This window comes from Ctenopharyngodon idella, chromosome 12 (genome assembly GCF_019924925.1).
Source record: "Ctenopharyngodon idella isolate HZGC_01 chromosome 12, HZGC01, whole genome shotgun sequence".
Lineage (NCBI taxonomy): Eukaryota > Metazoa > Chordata > Actinopteri > Cypriniformes > Xenocyprididae > Ctenopharyngodon > Ctenopharyngodon idella.
Window position 1 is genome coordinate 16,281,525 of NC_067231.1, and position 27,041 is coordinate 16,308,565.

Below are 27,041 nucleotides of genomic sequence, written 5' to 3' on the forward strand. Positions count from 1 at the left end.
CTATCTTGTCTGAATGTGTTTGGCTGTAATGGCTTAAACGGCTTATTTTGTGGATGCAAATTTTTAAAGTGGTGAAAGTGCATTGTCCGCATGCTAAAATATCAAAACTACAAAAAATTAAAAAAAAAAAAATTAAAAAAAAAAAAAAAAAGATAAGGACGTCAACCTCACTAATGGACTAGTTGGTTGCTGAATGAATAGTCGACCATGGTTCATAACTTGTGTAAATAAACTCTAGTGTTTCTCAAGTAAATAAGGTTTACTTTTTAGGTGGTGGTGCCAGCTTCCTTGGCTATTTTCATAGCATAAAAGGTTTTTCAAAACTCTAAAATTGAATCAGGGTTGCAGCAGTTAGACACTGGCATGCTACTTACATGTGGGACATAAGGCAGGACATCATTTTGACGGCAGACTCACAGATGGCTGTGACATGTGTGGATAAAACACAGGGGAGTAGCAGGACGGATGGAATTAGTGGATTTCTACAGCTGTTGTGTGAGTACTGTAGTGCTGCCACACAACTTTTGAACCCTTTTATTAATATTGGTTGTTATATATGATGCTCACTATTCCCTAAAGACATAAAACTGTTCTTACACTGTCCTGCTGCTACTCTTTCCTGTAGTCAACTGTGTAACACTCATACTTATTTACAATTCAGAGAGAGAGTGTAGAATAGATGCCATGTAATTTGTAAATGAAAGATGATTGCAGGGATTCTCTCTTTAACCTCATGTTAATACTGAGCTCAACAGTCAATACCCATTATCACACAAGAGTCATCAGGCAAATCCACATGCTAAGCCTCTTAGCATGAAAACAAACAATAGCAGCAGGCCGTGTAGAGCGCGTTATCGGGACGAATGCAAGACCCTCTGACTGATCATTGAGACGGTTCATGAGATAAATTAAATGAACACAGCAGTCATATTTTTAGATTCAAGTTCAACACCACAAACTTGCCTCTACATAACTTCTTATTTCACTTCCTTTTAAAATGAATCTTGATACATTTTCATCTGTGAACAAATAGTTTCCTTCAGCTCCTAGGTTAATAAACTGTCTAGATTCAGTGATTCCTTAGCAAACTCCCAAGGTGTCCATAGGATCACTTAAAGTATTTAAACTACTAAATTATTATTAATATTAAAATAATCTTACTTTAAATCTAAATAAAATTAACCACATAATAAAACCACATACAAATACTAAAAAGCACATAAAATAAAGATGTAAACTCAATCACAGTGAATCAAATATTGTAATAGAGAAGAAAAAAAAAAAAAAAAAAAAACATTAAATATGTAACAAATGAATGCTAAAAAAATGTGTTTGTGTTTATTTATAAAAAAAAAAAAAAAAAAAAACACATGCCATGCTCCTAAAGTCATCCCTTTCAGAAAAATACTGTAGATGGCACATCAAGGCAGACACAAAAAGGCACCAAGACACTGCATTACACAGACCACAGAAATTCAAATGGTTATTTAACTCTACCAGCACTGGCCTCCTTTTTCTAGAGTACCACATAGTCTCTCTCTGCCTACAGACAAACATCTAGCCAGAAGCAGGCTCTCATTAAAAAAAAAACAAGCACTGCTCTTTTCAATGCCACTGTCAGAGCCGATTTTAACAGGACCCATCTAAAGACACTAAACTTCTGTAAATTTACAGTCTTTCTATGGTTACTATGGTCCTAAAAAAGAGAGAAGAGAAAAGGACATACTATAAATCTATAAAGGAAGGAAAACATTTACTCTTTCACAATTCAATCCCATTTAAAGTTTTGCACACATTTGTAGCCTGTGTTTGTGAGAGAGGTTACAGTAAACTTTCACAGCTATGAACGGGCACATTGTTAGGAGCAGATAGCAGGAGAGAATGTTGATTATTTATTGACCGTCTAACTATTTTATTCAACAGAACAGAACATCCACTTTTCAGGCCATCGCACTTTCTCAGGATAATGAACAGAAAAATGAACTGCATTATAATTACAAAATGTACACACAAATTAATATACTTAACCCAAAGTTAAGTGTCTCTCTTTAAATTATCTTAAAGTTACAAACAACAACAAATAGCATTATGAAAAAAAACATCTGTCAACAGCAGGAGGACACTTAATAATGATAAAGAAAAATTAAAGCAGAAAGTGTGAACAGGTAAGAATGATCTTCAGGTACATTCACTCACTTGCTACAAAAAACCACCTGACTAGTGGTCAGTGCTGCCAAGTCTGCGGGTTTCCCACGAAATTGGGCTACTTTTAAGTTGTTCCGGCGGGTTCATTTTTATTTATTTTTTTCCCGTGGGTTTCCCCCCCCCCATACTGCATGTACAATTTCAGCACTCCAATACCCACAAAACAACCGCCAGACATACAAATTCAGTGGAGAATTCAGCCGCCCAACAGAGAAAAATCACATTGGGCTATTTTTGGGCTACTTTTGTTGCACAAATCTAGCAACCCTGCTAGTGGTCAACAGAATGAATGTTACTGTTACGCACCAAGTAACACATGTTCTTGCAGTCTTCAGCTGTGGAAGTGTACATTTGTATTCGACAAAAGTCTGCAAGGTTCGTGAAATGTTTCATATTCAAAGACTTGTTTAAAAGGGGGGGGGGGAGATCACACACAGTACCTATAGAGTAGTAGTGCATCCTTCATATCTCCAAAGAGATATGGAGTTTTATCATCGTTAGTTATCTTTACTTTTATCATATTTATAATAGATGCATACGTTGTACCGAGTCTTTCCGAAAACAGCCGAGCGCCTGGAGGCGTGCCGTGTGAGCAGAGCTAAAGACTCACGAGCTGTCACGAGCATGTGCAGCTTTTGCGTAGCGATCGCCTGCAAGCTATCAATGGTCAGCTAAACAAATGTATTTAAACACACACAATACAACATCGCATTATCCATGGATAACTTTTGAATCACTATAATGAATATAGCGTATAGTGAATGATGAATAATGAATTTATGAATTCATTATGTTCATGTTGTTTACATTATATGCACTTAGGCACCTATTGCCAACAAAACAGACATTTGAAGCAGTTTTACTTCTGTAAAGCCGAAAGAAGCACACTGATGGGCGCGCTCTTGCTCTCTCACTCTGGCCGATGTCTGCGCGTGCGCTCTTCTGGGAGAAGTGCCCATACAAGGAATTCCACCCTTTATTATATAATAAAAGGCCATTTTCTGAAAAAAATGTCCCAAGTTTGTGAGCAATCTGAAGAGTATTTTTGGCACAGAAATGCTCCGTTATATGTCCAACTCGTTTTTTGAAACTTTGGCCATGTTTAGCATGAGAATCCAACTCTTTAACAGTGTAAATAAGTCAGAATGCATGAAATAGCATCTGTCAGCACATGAATCTGTCAGAGTATCTGACGGGCAAGCTGCTTTAAACGATAAGCCTACGTGTTAACGATATCTTAATCTTACGAGTTATTTTTAAAGCCCTTAATATTAAGCATGTCTCATGTTTAAGTCAAATTGTATTATGCATTTCCCCCACAGCAGCACTCTGTGACGTCCACCACTGTTTTTCCAGATGCGCTCGTATAAAACTACTGTATATTGATATAAACGGTATCGCCTCACTCCGTATCGTATATTAAAAATATATTGGTATATCGTACAAACTCGATATACCGCCCAGCCCTAACTAATACTCAGAGCAAAAGCAAAAAATGTTAATTCTTTTGTTACTTGTCATACTGACTCTAAAGCAAATATTGACCAATACTTTAAGTCTAATCCCAGTACCTGGTTTGGGCAGATATTGTGTTTGCACTAAAAGGTTGTTTATTTACATCCAAAGAGTCTATGAAGAACTATTATTATAATTTTTAATAATTTGGACTTTTCTACCATAACTCGCCACTGGATAGGTGTACGACATTTCATTAATAGGTGATTGGGCCAAAGCCATTACACATAAATCTCAACCTTTTTAGGAAACAGCAGTTTGAGTTCTTGAATTGGCCTTTTCAGCAGTTCAGCAGCACTTCATATGGAGCAAACATTAGCACATTTGATCTAAAGCCAATAGCTGTTTATAGAAACGCCAAAACTAGAGTCTGGTTTCAAGTGTGTGTGTGTCTGTTTGTAAGAGATACCACTCAACATCCAATACAGAAACAACAACATAATGTTTCCAAATAATTAGGCAAGATCAGACAAGATGTCTGATGACTAGATGTCTAGTCACCTACATTAGGAATGCATGATATATTGGCCACCATATCGGTATCCGCCATAATATATGTTCATAAAGGCGATAAATAATGGATTATTTCCTTCAGCTGAGACACTTCAGATGCGCATTGTTCACCATGATGGTTTTGAATTGTTTAAAATATGAGTCACTTTGTAAAGAAAAACACAGTTAAGTGCAACATGCAGCAATCCTGTCAATCCAAATGTAAAAAAACAAAACATGGAATGGCACCAAAGAGGCTGTTACAGCAAATACAGCAATTTTTAAAAATGTGTTTGACATCACAGAAAATTCCCATGATGCAAAGGGAATAACAGTTATTTACTTTAAAGAGAATTTGCAGTATTATACTGGGTGATATACAGTAAATAACTGTACAAATTACAGAAATATCTAACAATGTAGTTGATCTCAACAGAACACTGGTCTACAGAGAAAGAGAGATGCAATTTAGTTTCAGACCCTCTGAGAGCTTAAATTGGAACTCAGCACTCATGTGCCATGGGAAAAGCCCACAATAGTTCAGAACGCATAAATGAGGTCATGAACAGTCGCTACACAACCTCACTGATGACATAAACCGGCACAGCGGCCTACAGTAGTAGTCTTATGAGGTGACTGATTGAGAGCCTCACTGTGAGAAAACTATGAGAAAGACAGAAAGGGAGCGATAGATGTGTGCCCCTCTTCTCTATAATGGACTCCTTTGTTTCAGAGAGGTTTAAACAAAGCGAGCACTGGCTGCAGGGAGTTTAAGGCCGCTGTGTCTTTTTCTGAATGAGAACTACTCACCCAAATCTGAGTGGAAGTGTAACACAATCAGAGCTCTTCAGCTTCACTTAGTTTGCCTCCCTCACCATCCTCTCCTATCATCACTTCCACATTCTTTCCTCTTTATCGATTTTGATCTGTTTTAGGCTCTTACAAGTATAGCATTGTCTTCTAGCAATTTATCCTTGTCCCCTGATCAGAGGGCCTGGCCTTCCTTACACCCATGCTATCATTACACCACCATCACTCATGCCTTTCTTCTCGACATGTGCATGTGTGGTTTGGTGCCAATAAACCTCCAGACCACTTCAACACACTCCATAAATCACAGGAAATATACATATCCCACTCAAACAACTTATATAAAAATGGTATCTTCTTAAAGCCGTGACACACCAAGCTGATGGTCAGCCAAAGTCGGGCTAGTTTTTGCGGTGTGTTCCACACGTCGGCTCTAGTCTGGCTCACGTCGGCGGGAGATTCAGCATGTTGAATCTGTATCAGGACCGTCGTGAGAGAGATCACTGATTGGCTGTTCAGTTTAGAGAACGAGTCAGTGTATGAGAATATATGCGAAAGAGATGAAACCAAACAAAGGAGCGAATGCTGTAGGCTGTTCTATTTTACATTTTACCAGAGCATTCCAATAATGCGAATATACATGAGCCGCCCGGAATAAAGAAAGTGATAAGCATGATTATTGATATTCAAAATGCTAAGAAAGCATGATCAGCATGATTTATTTTCAACTCAATATTAATCACGAATTATTTTAGGTTTATATATCTGCAGTCCTAGTTTCAGTTTCCCTTTTTGAATGACAAATATAGGCTACTAATACCTGGTGATAGACATTACTTTACAACCAAGCGCTGAAGAAACGCACATGCTATGTGGCTTTTGGCTGTAGTCTTTGCAATGTGTTCTAGCTAGGGCTGCACAATTTTTAAATTATCGAAATATAGCAAATGTACACTAATGTACACAAAAGTACACTAGACAAATGACTGTACATACGTGTGACATGCTTATTATTAAATTCAACAAGCAAAGTACTCGTGCGCACAGAAAGCAGTCTCTTGGACAGCGTGTGATCCCAAATTCAGTTGTCTTCAGCAGCTTATATGGCCAAATACATACAAAATTGTCAAAATGCCTGTCTCGGTATTCACATAAACACGGTCAGTTATGTCTTAAGTGGACTAAACAGAGAAAGAAAGCGCACATATAACAATGTATTGGATCCGTGCAGCTCTTATAGTGACAGAAGAAACCTGCTTCTGTCTGTGTGCTTAATGTTAATCAAACAACTCTTGTAGCTTTAATAAGAATCAGTATATATTTAATTTATTCAGAGAAGACTAAGCACTAGTAAGCAGTGTTTTATTTTAGATTTTTCAATTTCTGTTAAATAAACCTAATGTAGGCCTACCTGAAACACTAAGCCCCCCCTGGTTTACACTGACGTTAAAATTACCCTTATGTATGTTATGCTAGTAAAACACTGCTGTTCACTTTCAGAAATCGTAGGGATGCTTTCTTCTCACAAAAAGAATGAAACGTATTTTTGGTTTTTAAATATATTTAGATGTAATTTAAATTAATTTTACAAACTTCAAGCATTATCTTATCACATTGAATATTGCATTATTTAACGAGTTATCGCACATCACATTTTTCTTTAATATTGTGCAGCTTTTCGGCCCAGATGCAGCCAATGCGAGGCAACAACACAAACGGCTTTCATCGCCGCTAGTTCTTTGACATTGACTTGGTGCGTCACAGCCTTTAGAGCTTTTTGGTACAGTCAGAGATCTGAGAATATGGTTCATGTGAACTTAACAGTGTTCAGTTGGTATGAACGCAATCTGTCTTAAATCATAGAAACCACTACAGATTATCTATAATTTGCATCTTTGCATGCTCCCTGTGATGGTCACACTCATCATAGTATAATGCATTTCTCTCTCCTCTAGTTTCTAAATAAACTGCCTTAAGACAAAGCAAGTGCTGTTCTGTGCATGTCAAGTTTGTGGCAAATTCAAAGCAGCAAAAACATGAATGAAACAAAGCTGTGATCTTCTAGTTTTGAGTCATATCCTTGTTACAGCATTGAACAGTTGTCTCTAGTATTCATAGTGGCATTCATGTTGTCGATACGAACTTACATTAAACTCAAAGGTATAATGTGAAAAGAAACCAGCAAAAGCAGAGTGGGTTAAATCAAACTCCGCTTTAGACCAAACAATTGAACCCAGCGTGAAAACATCCTTTAACAGGGCTAACAGAAGAATACGGCAAGGTGTGACAAAACAAGCAAAGAGAGTGAGGGGAACACTAATCCTGTTGTAGTGTAAAGAGATATTCAAAGCTCAACGTGCCCCATGGAGTCCAGACTTCACACCTCAATGGAAAGCAAAGCTAAGAGATCACTCTGTGAAATTAGAATCACAGTTTACTCACAACTCATTTGACATCAATGGTTGATGCTTTGAAACTCTCATCTGGGTTGAATCACAATAAAACAGCACCAATTATGCTTGGAATAAAGAAATCTGATCAAAATCCACTAGCAAGGAACCTTTGAATTAACTGTCCTGAGAGACAAACCTCTATACTACAACTTCAGTAGGCATCACTGTTGTCAACAGCTGAGGTACTAACAGAGGAAACTTTTGTGTTTAAGCTTTCCCAACATAGAAGCAAATTATGCAAGATCAGAAGATCAGAGCATGCAATCACTAAAACAGACTCTGGGGAAAAACTAGTGTAATATTAAAATACAATTTACTCTGTGGGTATTGAAGTTGCTCATATAACAGCAGCAGCAGCAAACAGCCATTTAAAGGATTAGTTCACTTTCAAATGAAAATTACCCCTAGCTTTGCTCATCCTCAAGCCATAGGTGTATATGACTTTCTTCTTTCTGATGAACATAATCGTATACTGCCTTCCGTATTCAAATTACGGAAAGAAAAAAAAAAAAAAAAAAAAACGCATCAGTTTCGTAAGTTGAATCGGGAAAGCGTAGTACGTACAGCGTAAGCTTTTTGAAGAATATGGAAGGTGGTCAGGTGGAAGCTAGATATTTTACTTCCGAACTTGTTAAATAGATTTTTTTTTTTTTCCCTACACAAATGCATCGCTTCGCTTCAGAAGGACTTTATTAACCCTCCGGAGCCATGTGGAGTATGTTTTTGATGGTGGATGTGGATGGAGACAATTTCTTCATCTCAGACTCGTTTGGTAACGCATACTGCCATTATAAAGCTCAGATGCGTCAGGATATTTATTAATATTTCTACAATTGTGTTCATCAGAAAGAAGAAAGTCATATACACCTGAAAGTGATACACCTTTGAAAGTGAACTAATCCTTTAAGATCTATTATAGGCCGCTGAAATACACAATATGTGGCACAAACTTTGTAAATAAATGATACATGATTTCAATAAAAGGAATCTGGTCTGCAAAGAACACGTGACATGCAAAGGAAATTCATAGATTTATTTTCTAGATTCAGAAATATGCTATTCAATGTATCAGTTGCCAGTCCTAAAGATTATATAAACAAGAAAAGAAAACAAGAGTCCACATCCACAACTAAATATCCTTTTTTCTATGATCCTGAAATATTATTATATATACCTAAATACAAATAAATCCTTCCATTTACACAACCACAAAAACTATAACCGTTATAAGACTAGTGTTTGTGGATTACCAATGTTAGAAACTACTGCATTAGATGACCAAAACAGATGAGTCAGTTAAAGCTCAAACAGCAAAAGGAGAACCCACTGTTGCCAGAACACCTAATTCAGCCCATAAACAAAGGCAAAGTAAAAGCACTTAAATTAATTACCTTAATTACCCAAAATTACAGCATATTACTACATTTTTGTCCTAACCAGCAGTGACCATGGCAAGCAACTAAACATTTTGTTGATTTTTTTTTTTTTTTTTTTTTCTCTGCAGCAAATTGTGTTGCTGGAAATTTTTAAAGTCTCAGTGTAAGTTGATACGCAAATGTGCAATCTTCCTGTAATGCTTACAAATCATGCCTGTTGTTGCCTATGCTGTTACCTGAGACTTGAGTGGTAGAGTGTCCTGAAATTACCTCAGTATCCATGAGGCACCAACAGAGATAGATTTCCTGTGTTTGTGTGAATGCATGTATTAATGACTGTCATGCTCCATGAAGGGCCTGAGGAGATTAAACCCTGTGAACGGATTTCCAACTGGGGAAACCCTGCCAGGTCTTTCCCTTGACCTCCACAAACCAGGGTTACCTGGTTACACAATCAGCTGAAAGATTCATTTCACTAAAACAGTTAAATTAGAATCTAATTTAAGATTGCCAACATTCCATCTGAAGTGAAAATCTAAGTCACTGTTTATATTATTATCTCATTAGGTCATAAACCAAAGAATTACAACCCTCAACACAGCCGGTATGTGAACTGTAAAGTTTACCATGATATGAAAATCAAGAACAGTTTTCAAAATAAAAGATCATGTCTGGGCAGTTTGTAATGCTTTAAATCACACTCAGTCACTCAGAACAATGGATCATTTATGATCTGGAATTATCCTGGAAGAGTCACAAAAAGAAACTTAAATACCTGCCAAAGACTAATCCAAGTCTGTCCAGACTGATCCAATCAGCTCTGTGATCTCTAAGAGCAGGAGTGGAATTAGTGGGATTAGTTAGTAAGGTGCTTACCAGGAAGTGATAAGCAGCTGAATGCTCTTCCCATGCTTACATCAGCAATACCCAAAACATGCCAGCAATCATATAAGGGGGTGTGGGATTACAAATTTAAGAATCTGTTTAAAATCTGCTGATCCTACGTTCTGACATGAAAAACTAAGGTGAACTACAATGTATTGGCTGTTCAAGGTAAAAACTGATACCATCAGTTTACCGATTATAAAAGTTTCCAGTAAAGGGGTTCTGCCAGTCACTGATCTTCCTACTGAAAGACAAACTGTGTGAATGTTGACATATTAGTTCTTGTGACTAGGGGCTGTTTATACCATTTGGGTACTATTATCTTCACAGGCGGGGGTAATTTCCTGTATTGTCTTTAGATGCTTTAGATTCAGTGTGGCATTTCCTGACAATGTTTAAAAAGTCTGGTGAACAAGTCTATGGCAGTGTAATATAGTATGTGTTATACATAAATAGTAAGTCAGCCTTTTTTCAAATGCTGTAGGTACGTTCAAATGTACTTTAGTATGATTGTTTTGAACACGTAAAACTGTGCTGCGTTCCTCACCATTTATTATGCATCAGGAGTTATGAATATGAAAAACGGAGTCGTTACCTTTTCTTTGAAATATGAGTGTCAACCACATTCATTGAGGAAAAAAAACTCCTGTATGTTCGTCATGCAAACACTTGACAAAACAACATCCATCAGGGCTTTTAGCTTAAAAGCATGCACATTTGGAGAAATATTGATGGATTCTTATATGTTTATGTCAATTTTCTATAAATATTTATTCAATATTTATTGTCATCACTATGAGTGCTGGATACTGTGTTGTCAATTATAACATACAATTCATACAGCCGGAGGGCGCTCTGTGCACATTTAGTCCACAGATGACTCGTGATGAAGAACAAGCATACCATGTGACATTCCAGGAACTAACAGAGGCTTCCAGAGATTGCTATAACCATGGCTATAACATGCAGATAGACACTTTTGAAGATAATAAATACACGATTGCGACGATGTATACATGTATTGCCTCAGAATTTGCGTCTGAATAGCGCTTGAGCTCCGTGGGTGTGGCCGCATTAGCGGATGAGCTGACTCGCAAGCGTCTGACAACCTTCTCTTTTCATACAGATTACATAAAGAGAATATTTGTTTTCGATTTGACTTTGATTTAAAACCTGACATTTCAACGTTTCTTTAGACATAAGTCTCATTTTTTTTGTGATTAGTATTCACTAAGTTACAGTTCATTTTCTGAGGACTATCAGATTGGACTTCGTTCAGAGGGAGGCGACAGATCACACATCATGTTAGTTTTCTTTATTTTGCAAAAAGCACAACATTTTGTTTTTACTCTGAGTGTACACAAATAAAAAGATATTTTCACAGATTAAAATGGAGCTATAACACTTAATTATATGTGCAAAATTGATGGAGTATTTTGAGTCTGATAAGAAAAAAACAAAAAAAACAAAGGTTGTATCGCCGGCGATACCGCAGATTCCAGGGGGTTAAATGGTCACTTCTGAGGCTATGTGCAAGGTCAACATGTTTAAGGACTGCCCACTGAAAGTCTATAAAATACAGTGTATGCCTGCCTTAAGGCTGATTTATACTCGACGCATTCGCAGGTTTGCTTCACATCAGTGCGCTGTTGGCGGAAGTGTGCACTGAGTGCCCGCGACCCCATTTCACTGCATTTTTTGCAACTTTCCATGTGGCTCAGCTTCCGAAGATGCACAACTTTGCGGTAAATCTGGCCGAGCATGCATGTACATCTGTACCTGCACCCAGTTTGCGCTTGTCTAAATTAATTGCTTACATTTACAAAATGAGCAGAAATAATCCCTTTTAATGAAAATAAAGGTCCATGTTTAATAAAAAGTTCACAAAATTAAATGGAAATTTTTAGTGAAATTAGAAAATATTTAAGAGATTGTTGTTTAATTTAGTTGTATACATGTTCTTATATTTACATATTTTGTTCTAATGTCACAAGTTATAATCTCAAGATTACTGGGTTTTACACGATTCTTTTGTAGTGTGGTTTTGGTAAAGTGTACTAAAACAAACATCGTCACGTGTGTACCTTACTTCTCACCGCTGATTCCTAATGGTTTAGAGCAAAATTACTCCAAGTCACCCCTTTTGTTTCAAAGAATAGTACAATGGCGAGTGCGTCAAATAAAAATGTTTAACATAGAGATCACAATTATCCCACAATTCTAAATAGACAACTAAACAAAATAACATGCAATTTACTAGAGTTTCTGACAAAGTGTGCAAACAGTCTGCAGTCCATTTAAAAAAAAAAAAAAAAAAAAAAAAAAAAAAACACTAATTTGAGTACCTTTTTTTTTTTTATCTGTTTGAATGAATGATTCAATGACTCGCTCAAAGACTTGATTACTGGATGAATCAACGTTTTTGAACAAATCTCTTGAACGAATGATTCAATTACAGTCACTTGTCGCCACCTACTGGTGTAACAGATACATTTGATACAATCTTTATTTAAAGCTTTGAGTTACTTTCAAAAGGTGATTTACTCTATTTTGTTTGTTAAAGTAGACATCAGTGTTTATATCCGCACCACAAACTTCTATCCCAGAACTCCTGTGATAATTTAAATTATTGTAACAAAAATAATGATACTGTGTGGTTGAAAAGACTATTTGTGAAGCCGTTTTATACCTGTATATGACAAATGCTCTCTATGGGTTAGCGGCAGTGCCAACACAGATTTAAATGTGTCACTGTGATCGCACTTGCCAAAGGCTTAAAAGACAGCCAAATCACTGTCATTTAGGAATAAGATCATGTGGCTGCTTTGATCCCGTTATTCATGTGAGTACACTGGGTTTTGATTGTCTGGAGCTGCTGTGCTGTTTGCGACTTACAACGAACACTTTGTATTTACTCTTGTGTACTGTATGTTCATTTTTTGTGCTTCCTTGTCGTTCGTTCATCAACTGCGCTTTTTTTTTTTGTGAAGCATTTTGTTGCGTGTCAGCTGTGATAAAAAGACATCCACTTGTATTGTGTGTGTAACAGAGGCCAGATAGTGAGAGTTCTGGAGAATAGCTGGAGAATGCGGTGTTTAGCATCATTGTTAGTGCATTTGCCTCGCATGCCAGCAGCGATCGGGCCGGGGTTCGAGACCGACTCGGAGCAGGGTAGTTAGGATTGGAGTGTGAGTTTTGGAGGCGGAGCAATGAAGAGAGGGGTGGGTTTGTTTGGGTTGATTTCAAATATCAACAATGTCTAATAGCGTAGTTCGGGATCTACTTACAGCACCTTTAACAGTTGATGGGCCCCACTGACTTCCATATGGGGGGGGGGGGGGGGGGGGGGGGCATCAACTGTTTGGATACTGACATTCTTCAAAATATCTTCTTTTGTGTTCTGCAGAAGAAAGAACTAAAGAACTGAAATAAAGTACTAATTTCAAGCCTTTAGTTTATACTAAAACTTACTGTTTTTTATAGTTACAGAAAAGCTAAAATAAAACACTCACACCTGCAAACTATTAGACATACATTCTGACCTGAAAGCATCAAATTGCTCTGAAGAGTTCAGTCAGCAAATAAACAACTTGGCTCATTCAAATCCTAAACTGTATTCAAATGCATAACCAGACAGTTGGCATTTGTCCAGTATTTCCTACCATCTTGTCCCATGATGTGTGCAATCACACAAAGTCTGCATTTTGAATTATAATAGCAACTTTGACAAGTCAACAAGTGTCAAAAATCTTTTTTTGTTCATTCATAGACTTGAAATAAGAGGATAGGCATCATTGCTGTATATCGTTTATGGTAAAATAATTTTTTATCTGCCATCAGACTGTCTGAGACATCGTTGCCATAATGTGTTGCTGTGGTTTGCTTAAATGACAGACTGGCATTATGACACGGCGAGCATGCTTTCTAACCTTATTTTTACTATTTTTCTTCTTTTGTTGCAATTATTCTGCCTATTGTACATATAAAAAAAATAAAAAAAAGACTTCATATCAGCAGTCCCATATATCCACAATTGTGGAAAAGTAACGTCAATGCACACCCTATATTTTATATACAGGTGCTGGTCATATAATTAGAATATCATTAAAAAGTTGATTTATTTCACTAATTCCATTCAAAAAGTGAAACTTGTATATTATATTCATTCATTACACACAGACTGATATATTTCAAATGTTTATTTCTTTTAATTTTGATGATTATAACTGACAACTAAGGAAAATCCCAAATTCAGTGTCTCAGAAAATTAGAATATTACTTAAGACCAATACAAAGAAAGAATTTTTAGAAATCTTGGCCAACTGAAAAGTATGAACATGAAAAGTATGAGCATGTACAGCACTCAATACTTAGTTGGGGCTCCTTTTGCCTGAATTACTGCAGCAATGCGGCGTGGCATGGAGTCGATCAGTCTGTGGCACTGCTCAGGTGTTATAAGAGCCCAGGTTGCTCTGATAGTGGCCTTCAGCTCTTCTGCATTGTTGCATCTTCCTCTTCACAATACCCCATAGATTTTCTATGAGGTTAAGGTCAGGCGAGTTTGCTGGCCAATTAAGAACAGGGATACCATGGTCCTTAAACCAGGTACTGGTAGCTTTGGCACTGTGTGCAGGTGCCAAGTCCTGCTGGAAAATGAAATCTGCATCTCCATAAAGTTGGTCAGCAGCAGGAAGCATGAAGTGCTCTAAAACTTCCTGGTATACGGCTGCGTTGACCTTGGACCTCAGAAAACACAGTGGACCAACACCAGCAGATGACATGGCACCCCAAACCATCACTGACTGTGGAAACTTTACACTGGACCTCAAGCAACGTGGATTGTGTGCCTCTCCTCTCTTCCTCCAGACTCTGGGACCCTGATTTCCAAAGGAAATGCAAAATTTACTTTCATCAGAGAACATAACTTTGGACCACTCAGCAGCAGTCCAGTCCTTTTTGTCTTTAGCCCAGGCGAGACGCTTCTGACGCTGTCTGTTGTTCAAAAGTTGGCTTGACACAAGGAATGCGACAGCTGAAACCCATGTCTTGCATACGTCTGTGCGTAGTGGTTCTTGAAGCACTGACTCCAGCTGCAGTCCACTCTTTGTGAATCTCCCCCACATTTTTGAATGGGTTTTGTTTCACAATCCTCTCCAGGGTGCGGTTATCCCTATTGCTTGTACACTTTTTTCTACCACATTTTTTCCTTCCCTTCGCCTCTCTATTAATGTGCTTGGACACAGAGCTCTGTGAACAGCCAGCCTCTTTTGCAATGACCTTTTGTGTCTTGCCCTCCTTGTGCAAGGTGTCAATGGTCGTCTTTTGGACAACTGTCAAGTCAGCAGTCTTCCCCATGATTGTGGAGCCTACAGAACTAGACTGAGAGACCATTTAAAGGCCTTTGCAGGTGTTTTGAGATAATTAGCTGATTAGAGTGTGGCACCAGGTGTCTTCAATATTGAACCTTTTCACAGTATTCTAATTTTCTGAGACACTGAATTTGGGATTTTCCTTAGTTGTCAGTTATAATCATCAAAATTAAAAGAAATAAACATTTGAAATATATCAGTCTGTGTGTAATGAATATAATATACAAGTTTCACTTTTTGAATGGAATTAGTGAAATAAATCAACTTTTTGATGATATTCTAATTATATGACCAGCACCTGTATTATTTATTTATTTATTTATTTATTTATTTATTTATTTATTTATTACACACACACACACAGTGCCACTTGAAAGTTCGTAAACCCCTTGCAGAATCTGTGAAAATGTGAAAAATTGAAAATGTGAAACAAAATAAAAGACATAATACAAAATGCATGTTATTTTTTATTTAGTACTGTCCTGATTAAGATATTTTACATAAAAGATGTTTACATATAATTCACAAGACAAAAAATAGCTGAATTTATTAAAATGACCCCGTTCAAAAGTTTGTGAACCATTGATTCTTAATACTGTGTGTGGTTACCTGGATGATCTACGATTGTTTTTTTACACTTCTACAGGCTCGCGCAACAACGCTTCAGACTGCTTCAAAGTGATTCTCAATCAACGAAAAGCGCAGAGGTATGCCAAACGATTGCTAATGAACTCAAGTTCATGAATTATGACAATGTCTACTTTATGGCCTTTATATAATATGTTTTAGACGGTTGTAAGAATCTGAAGGATCAGCCCGCAATTTTGTAGACATTTCAAAATAAGAGTCCTGGTGTATTTTGGGCTTGTTTATAATTAAAAGTCACACGCTAAGTTTTTTTCTTCTTCTTCTGGGCATTATTGGTATTTTGGTTACACAATAAATTGTATTTAATTTGATTTCCATTTAATTCATAGTAAATTATTGTAGTCTCCACCACAGGAAGAAAAGACTAAGAACATTATTTGACCCGTATATTATTCATTATATAAATTTTACTTGTAAAATCTATGTCCCATTCACTGAGAGAGACACTATATGACATAGCAAGGAGAACATAGGAAAAGGATAACCATTTAAATGCTGTAATTTTGCATAATTTACAATGCATAATATTAGTATGTAATTAAATATAATAGTGTGCTATGTAATTAAAATTAATTTCAATAAATAAAAATACTGTTAAAAATCACACATTATTTGTTGTTTGTCACATGTAGTAGACCATTTTTGTGCCGTGGGTATAGGAGGATTTTTCACCCGGCTACCACTGCAAGTATATTTCAAACCTGTGGGAAGCATTTATCTTGTTTAACATGTTCATTTTCATTTTTTTTTTGGACCACATGGTGATGCCAAAAAAAACAAAAAAAACAAAACAACCACCAACCACCTTGACCTGCATATATATGAAGTACACCGCAACGTACACAGGACAAATCCAAACATTATCCTGGATGTGTGTGAAAACAACGTGAATGTACTGAAATGTGTCTGTGCATAAATACCACGTGCGAACAGTGCGTCGAGAAAGAGCGCTCATGATTTCTTTGCGCATCAATATAACGGACTCACGCGTGCTTAATGTACGACTACTGTACGTCACCGCAATCGTCTTTACTTTGATTGCAATACTCATCCATCAAAACTTTCATAGCGAGACGCTGGTTTGCTTTATCCAGCCGATAAACAGTTCATGCATATCATCTGGCCATACACCGGTGGGATGTTTCGACGTTCCATTCAGATAGGACCAGCGCGATGCGAGAGGGCTCACGCTCTTCAGATACAATGACACAATATGACAGAGTTCGTGTTTTAAAGCAAAACAGACATTGGAATGTATAATTCTCTCTGCCAACTCTAATATAATCAGCATAGACTTTTAAGATCATCTAACTGCTTGACATAAATTACGTTATGATGCAATTTCACATGCTTCAGTAATTTTTTTGCATTAAATGCGTTGGGATTTTGTTAAGTGTTAAATGTTAAGGATTTTGAATTAATCATATGCGTTAGCGATGACAGCCCTAATATTATATAATATATAATTATATATATATATATATATATATATATATATATATATATATATATATATATATATATATATATATATATATATATATTTATTAGAGAGAGAGAGAGAGAGAGATGGATGGCCCTATTTTATGTCCCTATATACCAGTAGTTCCCAAATATTTTCTGCCTTTTGTAGAGAAAAATATTTTAATAAGTCAAAAGTCTGGAGAGTAAACAAAATTACTAGCCAATGGTGATTTTGCCAATGTGTGCATAAAGGGTTAAAAGGATGATACTAAGGACCTAGTGAGATGCACTGTCATCAACTGTATACATTAGTAGCTAGTTTCGAAAGCAGCATCCTACCTAAACTGGAACCTAATAAGTGGCCAATTTGGAACACTCTACATTAAGCAGCAACTCTGTGTTCCATGTAAATAGCGGTCTGCATGCAAAGTGCACAGGAAACTCAATCTACAATTGATTTCAATAGTGTTTGTCATTAGCATGTAGCTAAGCTAACAAATTGATACTAAGCAGAGCTGAGAAATATATTTGTTTTAACAATGCATCGCTATGCTGATGTAACAATTCTGCATTGAAGAATAAAAAAAGAATTATTGTGATTATCAATATAATTATTATTGCTAAAACAATTGGAGGAAAATATGCATCAAGATTCATTTTATAATCAAATCGTTACCACTTTGAATTGTAATCAAATCAAACGTGAGGCAAGTAAAGATTCACACCTCTAGAAAGCATAAAACTGATAAGCATAAAAAGTATCTGATAAGCATCTATTGGATGTATTTTTCACTGAGATTGTTGTAGCACACTGTGGGAGGACATTCTCAGCGAAGGATACATGCAGGTACAATTTTATAAAGATGCATCTTTATAATTTGGGGTCCCTTAGAAAGCAAGATAACTGTTTCCTACGTTTTAGAACAGTCTCTGTGTCAGGCAGGACTTAAGAGGACTTAAAATGCTACCTCCATAGGCAACTCACTATAAACAGAGTCTATCGGTCATTAATATGGCACATCTGTTAACCAGAGACTCGAGACATTATGGATTTGTGGACGTTTTCAGCCAACAAGCCATAAACAGCATCTAAAAACAGGGTGGTGGGATAAAGCTAGTTTCAAATTATGCTGTAGCTCAATATTTGCAGCTTCCTCTCAGAGCAGAGAGGAGCTATTTGTGCTCACAGTTCTGAAGGAAGCTCAAATATCACATAAATAAAGCATTACTCTTCTTTATATTTTTGGAAGGGAAGGTGGAAAATAGTTCAGACCAGATGATAACTTGCTCGAAGAATCTGGAAAATATAAACTCTGGTGTATTTGTGGTCTTGACAAGACATTTTGGCTCTCAACATCTTTTAGATACAACTCAAAGTTCCTTTGAAGCATTTGTGTTGCTTGTCACCTTTTATTATTTGAAGATTGCAACGCAAAAAAAGCTTATCAAATCAGATAAACTAACTCAGATTAATTAACTAATTAAGCAAATAAACCAATCTGCTTTAGAGACACCGACACTGGAGTAACAAGCTAATGCTCCACTGGCAATGGTATTTTCAGAATAAAGGCAATTCACATTAGGGAAATTTTGGCGAATTTTCATGCCTAAAAAGGTTCATTATCAAACGCACCAATTCATGAAGCACAGCTCACAAAGAAATAGCTTTCAAACCAAGCAGCTTTCTGTTGATCTACTCTGCAAATTCATGTGGCAAACTTGAACCATTGCGAATTTAGCATGACAAAATCTTTCACCCACAAGAAATTTCAGATTGCATGGATTCCTATTGAAATTAATGCATTTCACCCATTAAAATTAACTGAACAATGATGTGATCGCACCTTAATACTGCAACATTTCACAGTGGGAGGATAAACTTATGAGGAATTTCATATTTTGCGCAATCATATTATCACACAAGTAATTTACACATAGAAGTGATGCAAGACATCAGTCAGAATCACCATCAGTCAAGAAATCCCCTGCTGAATCACTTTGACTGGTCACATTATACACTGTAAACCCTAGTGCTCAAAATAATTAACTGGTTTGAGTAGGACAAACTTAAATTAAACCAATTAGTTCAGTCAAATTAACTTTTAAAAGCACTTTCTTTTTCTTTCAAGTTCACATAACTGATATATTTTAAGTAAACTGAACTGTTTAATTGTTCTGAGTTTTATGAATTTATTTCTTTTAATTTAGATGAACTTAAGTTTAACTGAAACTGGGCTGGGATTTCTATTTCCCAGAACGCTTTGCCCATGGCACTCGAAAGGGAGAGTAAATGCTAAAATTAAGTGTTATATAATGTTTTTTGTTCAAGATGAATGTTAAGTTGGAGATTTAGTAATCAATGTTTTGTTATGCCAATTTAGAAGAATTTCTGTTAATGTGGGTTTTTGGAAAGTTACCATAATGATGACAAGTGGTGCATTTGCTATGTTGGTGCAACCAATTCAGCAAGTGCTACACCATGCTATTGTTAACATAGCAAATTAGCAAGTTAGCATTTTCTGAATTAGCTTGTTATAGCTAGCTAAGTTTACACTAATAAAAATGTTCACATTGAGGTTACATGAAAATTTTAAGTTAAATGTATGTATTGGTGTACTCGTCTCAAACATTTCAAGTTAAGGACAATTAAAATGTATGAAAATAAATATCTGGCAGTTCTGAAACTTTGAATTTCTTAACTTAAAAATTGAGACAACTGATTGCCTCAAATTTGTTGAGTTTTGCCAACTTATTTGGGTTTACAGTACATGGTATGCCCACATGCTTAACCCTGAATGCCAAGGCCACCCTCATAAAGCTTAATAATCCTGTAACACACATCCACAATCCTTCACTTCCTCTTGCAGATTCCATGCTCAGTAATTCACAAACAAATTACACAATCTAGGCATAGGGAAAACAGCGAGATATTTGGCAGCAGTAGACTGAGGGTCTGTAGCAGACTTTTTGGCCTGGGGGCTTGGCTACTGTGGAACTCAAACCTGGGGTCTAGTGTGGGGGGTCTGGAGTGAGGCCCAGTGTTTTGAGTGAGATCTCAAAGAGCTGAGGCCACAGCCAAGAACCACTTCAGACAGCTGCTTATAACGAGAGGATTACTGACTGGCAGACAGAAAGGCACACACTAATTGCACAAACTTCCATATAGGCACATTCACAAAAGACACACAGACACACACTGACAGCACGTCTAAAGACTCAGAACATGAAAAGAACCAGCAGACCACAGACATGGACGAGAAGAATAAGACACCATGTGAAATGTTGCCAGTATTATCAGCAGCATTCCGAACAGAGCGCAAAACCAAGCCAGCAAAAACTTTTGTAATGCGGGGCTAAATGTTGCAGAGAAGACAGAAGACGGTAAAAGTGCAGACATGACTACAGACATTACAGAGAGTAAAACACACTTAATTTTCTAACAGCATCTTCAGTCATTTATGCATTTATGTCTTTATCAGTTGCAAATAATATGGTTGCTCTTATAGCTCACCCAAAAACAAAAATTCTGTCATTATCTACTCACCCTCATGTCATTCCAAAACTGTAAGACTAAGTCATACAGTTTTGGAATGAAAAAAAAATTCAAAAAAATTCAAAAAAAAAAAAAAAAAAAAAAATTCTCATTTATGTTCCACAGAAGAAAGTCGTACAGTTTTGTAATGACATGAAGGCGAGTAGATGATTCCTTTAGGTCCTCTCAAAAACACAAATGCAGGTTTACAAAGTAACACAGTGGATTATTTTAGTCTTGTTACTCATATTCTTCACTATGGTATCACTAAATTATTAAAAGCAATGCTGAGCAGAAAGGAGGTTGGTTACGATGCATGAAGCAGTCCATGGGAAAACTCTCATAAATAAAACACACTGGGATACAACCACTTGCGACATCTCCAACGATGTTACACAAGCCTGTCCTAACAAGCTTGACTCTCCACAAGTCTTGAAGTCGATAAGTAGAACGATGCATTATCAGAGTGTTCACATCATACTGCTTTCCTTTTCAAAAGTTCATGGGCTATGAGTTTGATAAGCCTCCTGCATGTCTCAAGAAGCACCTTCTTTACAGCCTGCCTGAGCTCAGCTTTCACAGGAAGTGCTGAAGAGGCAAAGACACGACAGGTCTGCAGAACAGGAGCACATATATCAAGTCAAGTTCTATCGATGACCTTATAAGAGGTGAATTTTGTATGTATGCTGCCACTATTTTCTTAGTCCCAAAGTGAGTTTGAGCAGACAGTGATCGATCTGAAATGGCTATTAAACAGCAATGGCAGCGCAAAATTTTCTGATCTTAAGTATCGGTGTACAATGAACAACACAAACACAGTCTGGCCAGATGGGAAATACGCAGCAGATCTGTGGGATAATGTACATGTCAGCAGAACTGAACCACTGATTCAGATGCTGTATAGTCTAAAAGCAGCAGCGCTCTTTGAAATGAACACCTGAGCTCTGACACACAGCAAGATATAGTGATGACAAATGTATTCCTGCTAACAGTGCTCTGCTGGGTATGACCTTCACACCACATTCTTTTAAAAGACTGAACTACTCACTTACTTCCCCCTCAGTTAATGATGGGGAACCAAGGCCACCGCACAGCTCATATTTAAAACTTCCTTTAATAAAACACCAAAATCCAGAGAAAGAGACTATAAAATTTTTGGGCACACACTTGAATTAAAGCACAAGGTCTAATTGCACTGCAGAAATAAAGAACTATAATATGTGTATGTGTGTATATATATATATATATATATATATATATATATATATATATATATATATATATGGGTGTAAGGGTACACGTATTCGTACTGAGAATTTTCGGTACTTGTCTTTCGGTTTGGTACACATGTGTACCGACGAATACAGAGTTGTAGCCTATTAACCACCAATAATAGCAATAAGTTCTGTGTTTTGTTACTTTCTATAAGAAACAGTCTCGAGTAATAGTCTCATCTCTCAAATTCTGTCCATTTTATCACGAAATTCAAACAATAAATGCTGTTTTGATGCGCTTTGATGTGGCGTGACCGATCGATGTATATACGCCTCAGTTCAAGTGGCAGTGCGGAGCACGAGTGAACGCGACATCTCTTCTTCTTTAATTCTAGTTACAGAATGAACATGAATAAACATTTGAAGGTATGTTGAAAGATACTGTGCACCAATATGAACATTTTGGCTATAACCAATAATTCTTTATATTTGAAAGCCGATATATTGGCCGATAAATCTAAATCAAAATGTATGTAATTTTTCAGAGCCTGATTACAAAAACAAAAGTCTCACCATTAAAAGACATGTCCCAAGCATGCAATTATAATGTTCTCATTATAATATTATGTAGCTTATATGACAGACTTGCACTGCACATGTTGCACTTAACTGTGTTTTCCTTTTTGAAGTGATTTTCAATCATATTTCAAGCAACCATCATGGTAAACAGTGTACATCTGAAGTGTCTCAGCTGAAGGAAATTATCCATTATTTAATCGGCTTTAATACACTGCCCGGCCAAAAAAAAAAAAAAAAAAAGTTGCTGTTTGGATTTTAATAGGCAAATACTTAAGAATCTATGAATGGATCATTATTACAGTGATTATTATGTTTCTAGCATGTTATATGTTTGGCAACGGTTCTTTTAACCCTTAAAGATGAAGTGTGTAGCTTTTCATTTCTTAACCATGTAGGAAGACCTTGGCCATATTCCAGGATGATATGTCAAGATTCACCAGGGTTAAAATTGAGAAAGAATGGTTCAGAGAGCATGAAGAATCATTTTCACACATGAATTGGCACCTCTGAATCCAGACCTTAATTTCATTGAAAGTCTTTGGGATGTGCTGGAGTAGACTTTACAGAGTGCTCACCTCTTGCATTGTCAATACAAGATCTTGACCAAAAATTGATGCACCTCTTAATGGAAATAACATCAGAACATTTATTTCCATTGAGAGGTGCATCATTTTTTGGTCAAGATCTTGTATTGACAATCCAAGAGGTGAGCACTTTGTAAAGTCTCCTCCAGCACATCCCAAAAACTTACACTGAGGTTAAGGTCAGTGCCAATTCATGTGTGAAAATGATTCTTCATGCTCCCTCCCAACAATTCTTTCACAATTTGAGCCTAATGAATCTTGACATTATACATCTTAATACATGGTTGTTTAAGAAATGAAAAGCTACACACTCCATCTTTTAGGGTTAAAATAACCATTGCCAAACATATAACATGCTATAAATTTGCTAGTATTTGCCTATTAAAATCCAAACAGTGACTTTTTTGTCTGGGCAGTGTATACTGGCCACGTATCTCCTGTAATCGCTCAGTTTTTCAACAGCAGAAAGACGTCAATAAAACAGATTGTGAACAATATATCACGTAGCCTTACATTTCTGAGGTAAATGTTTCTGAGGCAAGTCATTCAGCGTCCACAGCTAATTAGTTCACTAGAGAAATTAACTCTTTCGCTAAATATATGCACTATATTAGCCTGTATAATCAATATATATACACTTAACCTGTCTTGATTATTATGTATGCGTTTAATGTAAATAAACCCGTCATGAAAAGTTATGATGGCCACTGTATGAATTTTATTTAACAAAGAATTGGAGAAGAAACGTAATTTTATAATAAGATTTAGAAGTTAATAATTAAATTTATTCAAGGACAGAGAAACAGTTTGTACAGTAAGAAAAGGAAAAAAGCTCATTTTATGTTTAGTTTTTTTCCCTCCTGCTGTACCGAACAGTGACTTTAAAACCGAGGTACGTAGGCTACTCAACCGTAATTTGTGTGTACCGTTACACCCCTAACACAAATACTGTATATTAAATATTGACTTTCCATGAAAAATTAATATTATATATATATATATATATATATATATATATATTTTTTTTTTTTTTTTTTTTTTTTAAATACACACTTTCATTCAAAGACACTAAAGCTCTGCTGCAGCTCAAAACCTCTCACATCACATTCCAAGACCTCTCTCTCCCTCAGCTTCGACCTCACCACTACAGAAACAACAGCACAGGAATGCCAGTAACGCTGGGCCACACACTGGGCCAGCTAACACACAGACATTAGACACCTGTTCTGCCACTGCCAGTTTAGATGACACACCCCCACTCCCCCACTCCACACACACACACACACACACACACACACACACACACACACACACACACACACACACACACACACACACACAGCAGTTAGGTTACCAGATCAGTGAAGCTTGCTACTACAAAAGACACTTACTGCACCAATATGCAATCCTTCCTCTGCTTCTCATCTTTTATTTTGCACAGACAAGGTTGACGGCTCTGCTTGACGGTGTACCATGTTGAAGTTTTATTCTGATAGAAAATGTCTTCCTTATTCCCTCAGTGTTTCTTTTCCACGTAACCATCAGAACAGCTCTTTTTGCACACACACAGTAAAGAACAGTAATGAGGTCACTTCCTCTGTCATGAACATTTAGATTGCAATCTGATATGGTGTGTATAGTGCATTTATAATTGATCTCTGCAAAAAGAATATAAATCCAATACACTATTCGTCCTCAGCTATCATATTGGAGCCCACATCTGTCATGATGCAGAAGTGTGGACCAGGGGTTCCTAAACTTCCGTATGCTGACATAATTCTGCTTGGGAGAAGTAAGGTTAATGCATGTAGCCTGAACAGCCAGATGCATTTACACTCAGTTGATCCACGTTTTGTATGAGACTCAAACCACATCCTGGTGATTGCTATGCTCAAATGCATCTTGGAGGGCATTTAAACATGGTCATGATGATAGCTATCCAATCAGTAAAAGTGCATTAAGTGACCAACTGTAAATACTCCCTGAGTGTATGTTTGTATTAAAAGCCATATCACAGATTGAAATCAGTTTGATTAATCACAGTTAGACTAGTGCATGTGTTTACAAGACACATTATCTTTGTTTCAAGCTCAAAAACAGATGATGACCTGAAATGATCTATGCACATTGCTCAGTTTAACTAACCAGTGATTTCTTCTCCAATGTATTTTCAGTCCTTCATATTTCACTAATCCTGCATGACCTCCAAAGAACACATTCCCTCCTTTCGGTACAAAATATGCATGGAATTCAAAGGGATGTAGGGAATTCTCTGCATTCTAGTCTCAGAAAAGAGTTACGCTAACTGACCTCTGAGGACTTTAGTTAAAGTCACACATCAGGCATTGTGTTCCCACTCTTTAAGTGTTTATTTACTTGCATTCTAAAAGGTAACAGCCGTCAAAAGCGGGAGCGATCAGGACACGGACTGTAACGTCAGCCTGTCAACTGACACTGAGAGACGACGAGTGAAAGTGTGTGTAAAGAGGTCAAGAAGAGGGGAATCAGAGGGAGTGCAGACAGGGCACTTCTGAGCAGTGATATCTGACACAGCAGATAGCAAGTCTCAAACAAACCACTGTCTCCATCGTTTCCCACAGGGCAGCAGGACTGAGGAAACTCTCAGTATCTATTTGAACAAAGGTTAGAGTGCATTCAGTCATTTCATTACTTGAATACTTGAGCATTTTCACCAGATCACAATTGCTCGGGGAGTCGGGGTCACAGAATAAACTGCTTTTACAATTCAGTGGTCTGTTGCTAGGGAAGATCCCAGAGGGATGAAACTATCGAAGCCTCAAAGCCAAATTATGAAAACATGCCAAGAAATACATAGTTTATTCTAGTTTGCATGGTTTCTCTGTTTTGCCAACTGTCCCAGAGCCTTATCAACTAGGGTCAAGATATGATATACACATGATTAGGAACTGCAAAACATACAACCTAGACTATGTATTTTTTTATACAGAAGGAACATAGTAATTGTGTGTATACAAAATGTATTATATTTATCTATCTAACATATCTAATATGTCAACAAAAGCATAGGACAAACAGTATAGTTCTAGCAGAAATAGCACAGAACAGCACATGGCTGGTTGTAAACTCAGAAGCACCAGCACTAGGTGAAATTAAATAAACGACATTCACTTTATTATATTTAATAGAGCACGTCAAGTCAACCCTAGCAGTTGAAGCACTCACGATGAATGATGAGTTTGCCCTGTTGCTCAGGGCGAACCCACTGGTGATGTAAGTGTCAAGCTCCGCGTCGACACTCTCTGCTGAAATAAAGCAGATCCCTTCCATGCATCAAGGATAGTGGGCTCGTTTCATTGTTTTTCTTTGTCCAGTTTAGCTTAACGGTCGGGTGCACTTGACACAGAGAACTCGCGCTGTCAAGTGCACCCGACCGTTGGCTCGAGCAAAAACGGACACACAAAAACAATTAAATAAGTCAGTACTCGAGTTTTCAAAAGAACTTCTTTTGACACTCCCCTCAAATACTAAATGTTTAAGATTTGAAGTCATGTTTATATATAAACAACGTCGTAAATGTTTGTGGTCCCTGAAGAGAAATAAGTTGTTATTACTCACTCGAGATGTGTATTGTGTTTGGGAAGTCCAGTCAAGACGCCTTGGGTTTCTTGGGCGGTTACTCCCGAGAAAAAGTTGCCTTCACTTTGATTTTAAAAGATAAAAAAAATGAAGAACTTTAATTAAAATATCCCAGGTTTGAGTAGGTCTTTGCGACCGAAGTGTTTTTCTTTCCAGGCAAAACGCTTCGTACAATCTGCGTTCAACGAGGCAGGCGGGCGGAAGTAATCCTTTTCTTGATTGGACAGTTTACTAAAATAGGGCGGGACCAAAGTGTAATCCTGAAATCCGATTGGTGGTTACATTATCAATCATATG

At 37.0% G+C, this 27,041-nt stretch overlaps 1 protein-coding gene across 2 annotated transcripts in view; it reads right to left on the bottom strand.

The window, feature by feature from the left end:
- Positions 1-26,960, bottom strand: part of mpp7a (MAGUK p55 scaffold protein 7a) — a 124,333-nt gene extending 97,373 nt beyond the window's left edge. Inside the window, exon 1 of one of the 2 annotated variants that reach the window (XM_051914230.1) lies at positions 26,724-26,960. The gene's annotated coding sequence lies outside the window, so the exon portion shown is untranslated. The remainder of the gene's footprint in view (positions 1-26,723) is intronic. The other variant, XM_051914231.1, reaches the window with a different exon arrangement.
- Between the last annotated feature and the right edge of the window lie 81 nt (positions 26,961-27,041).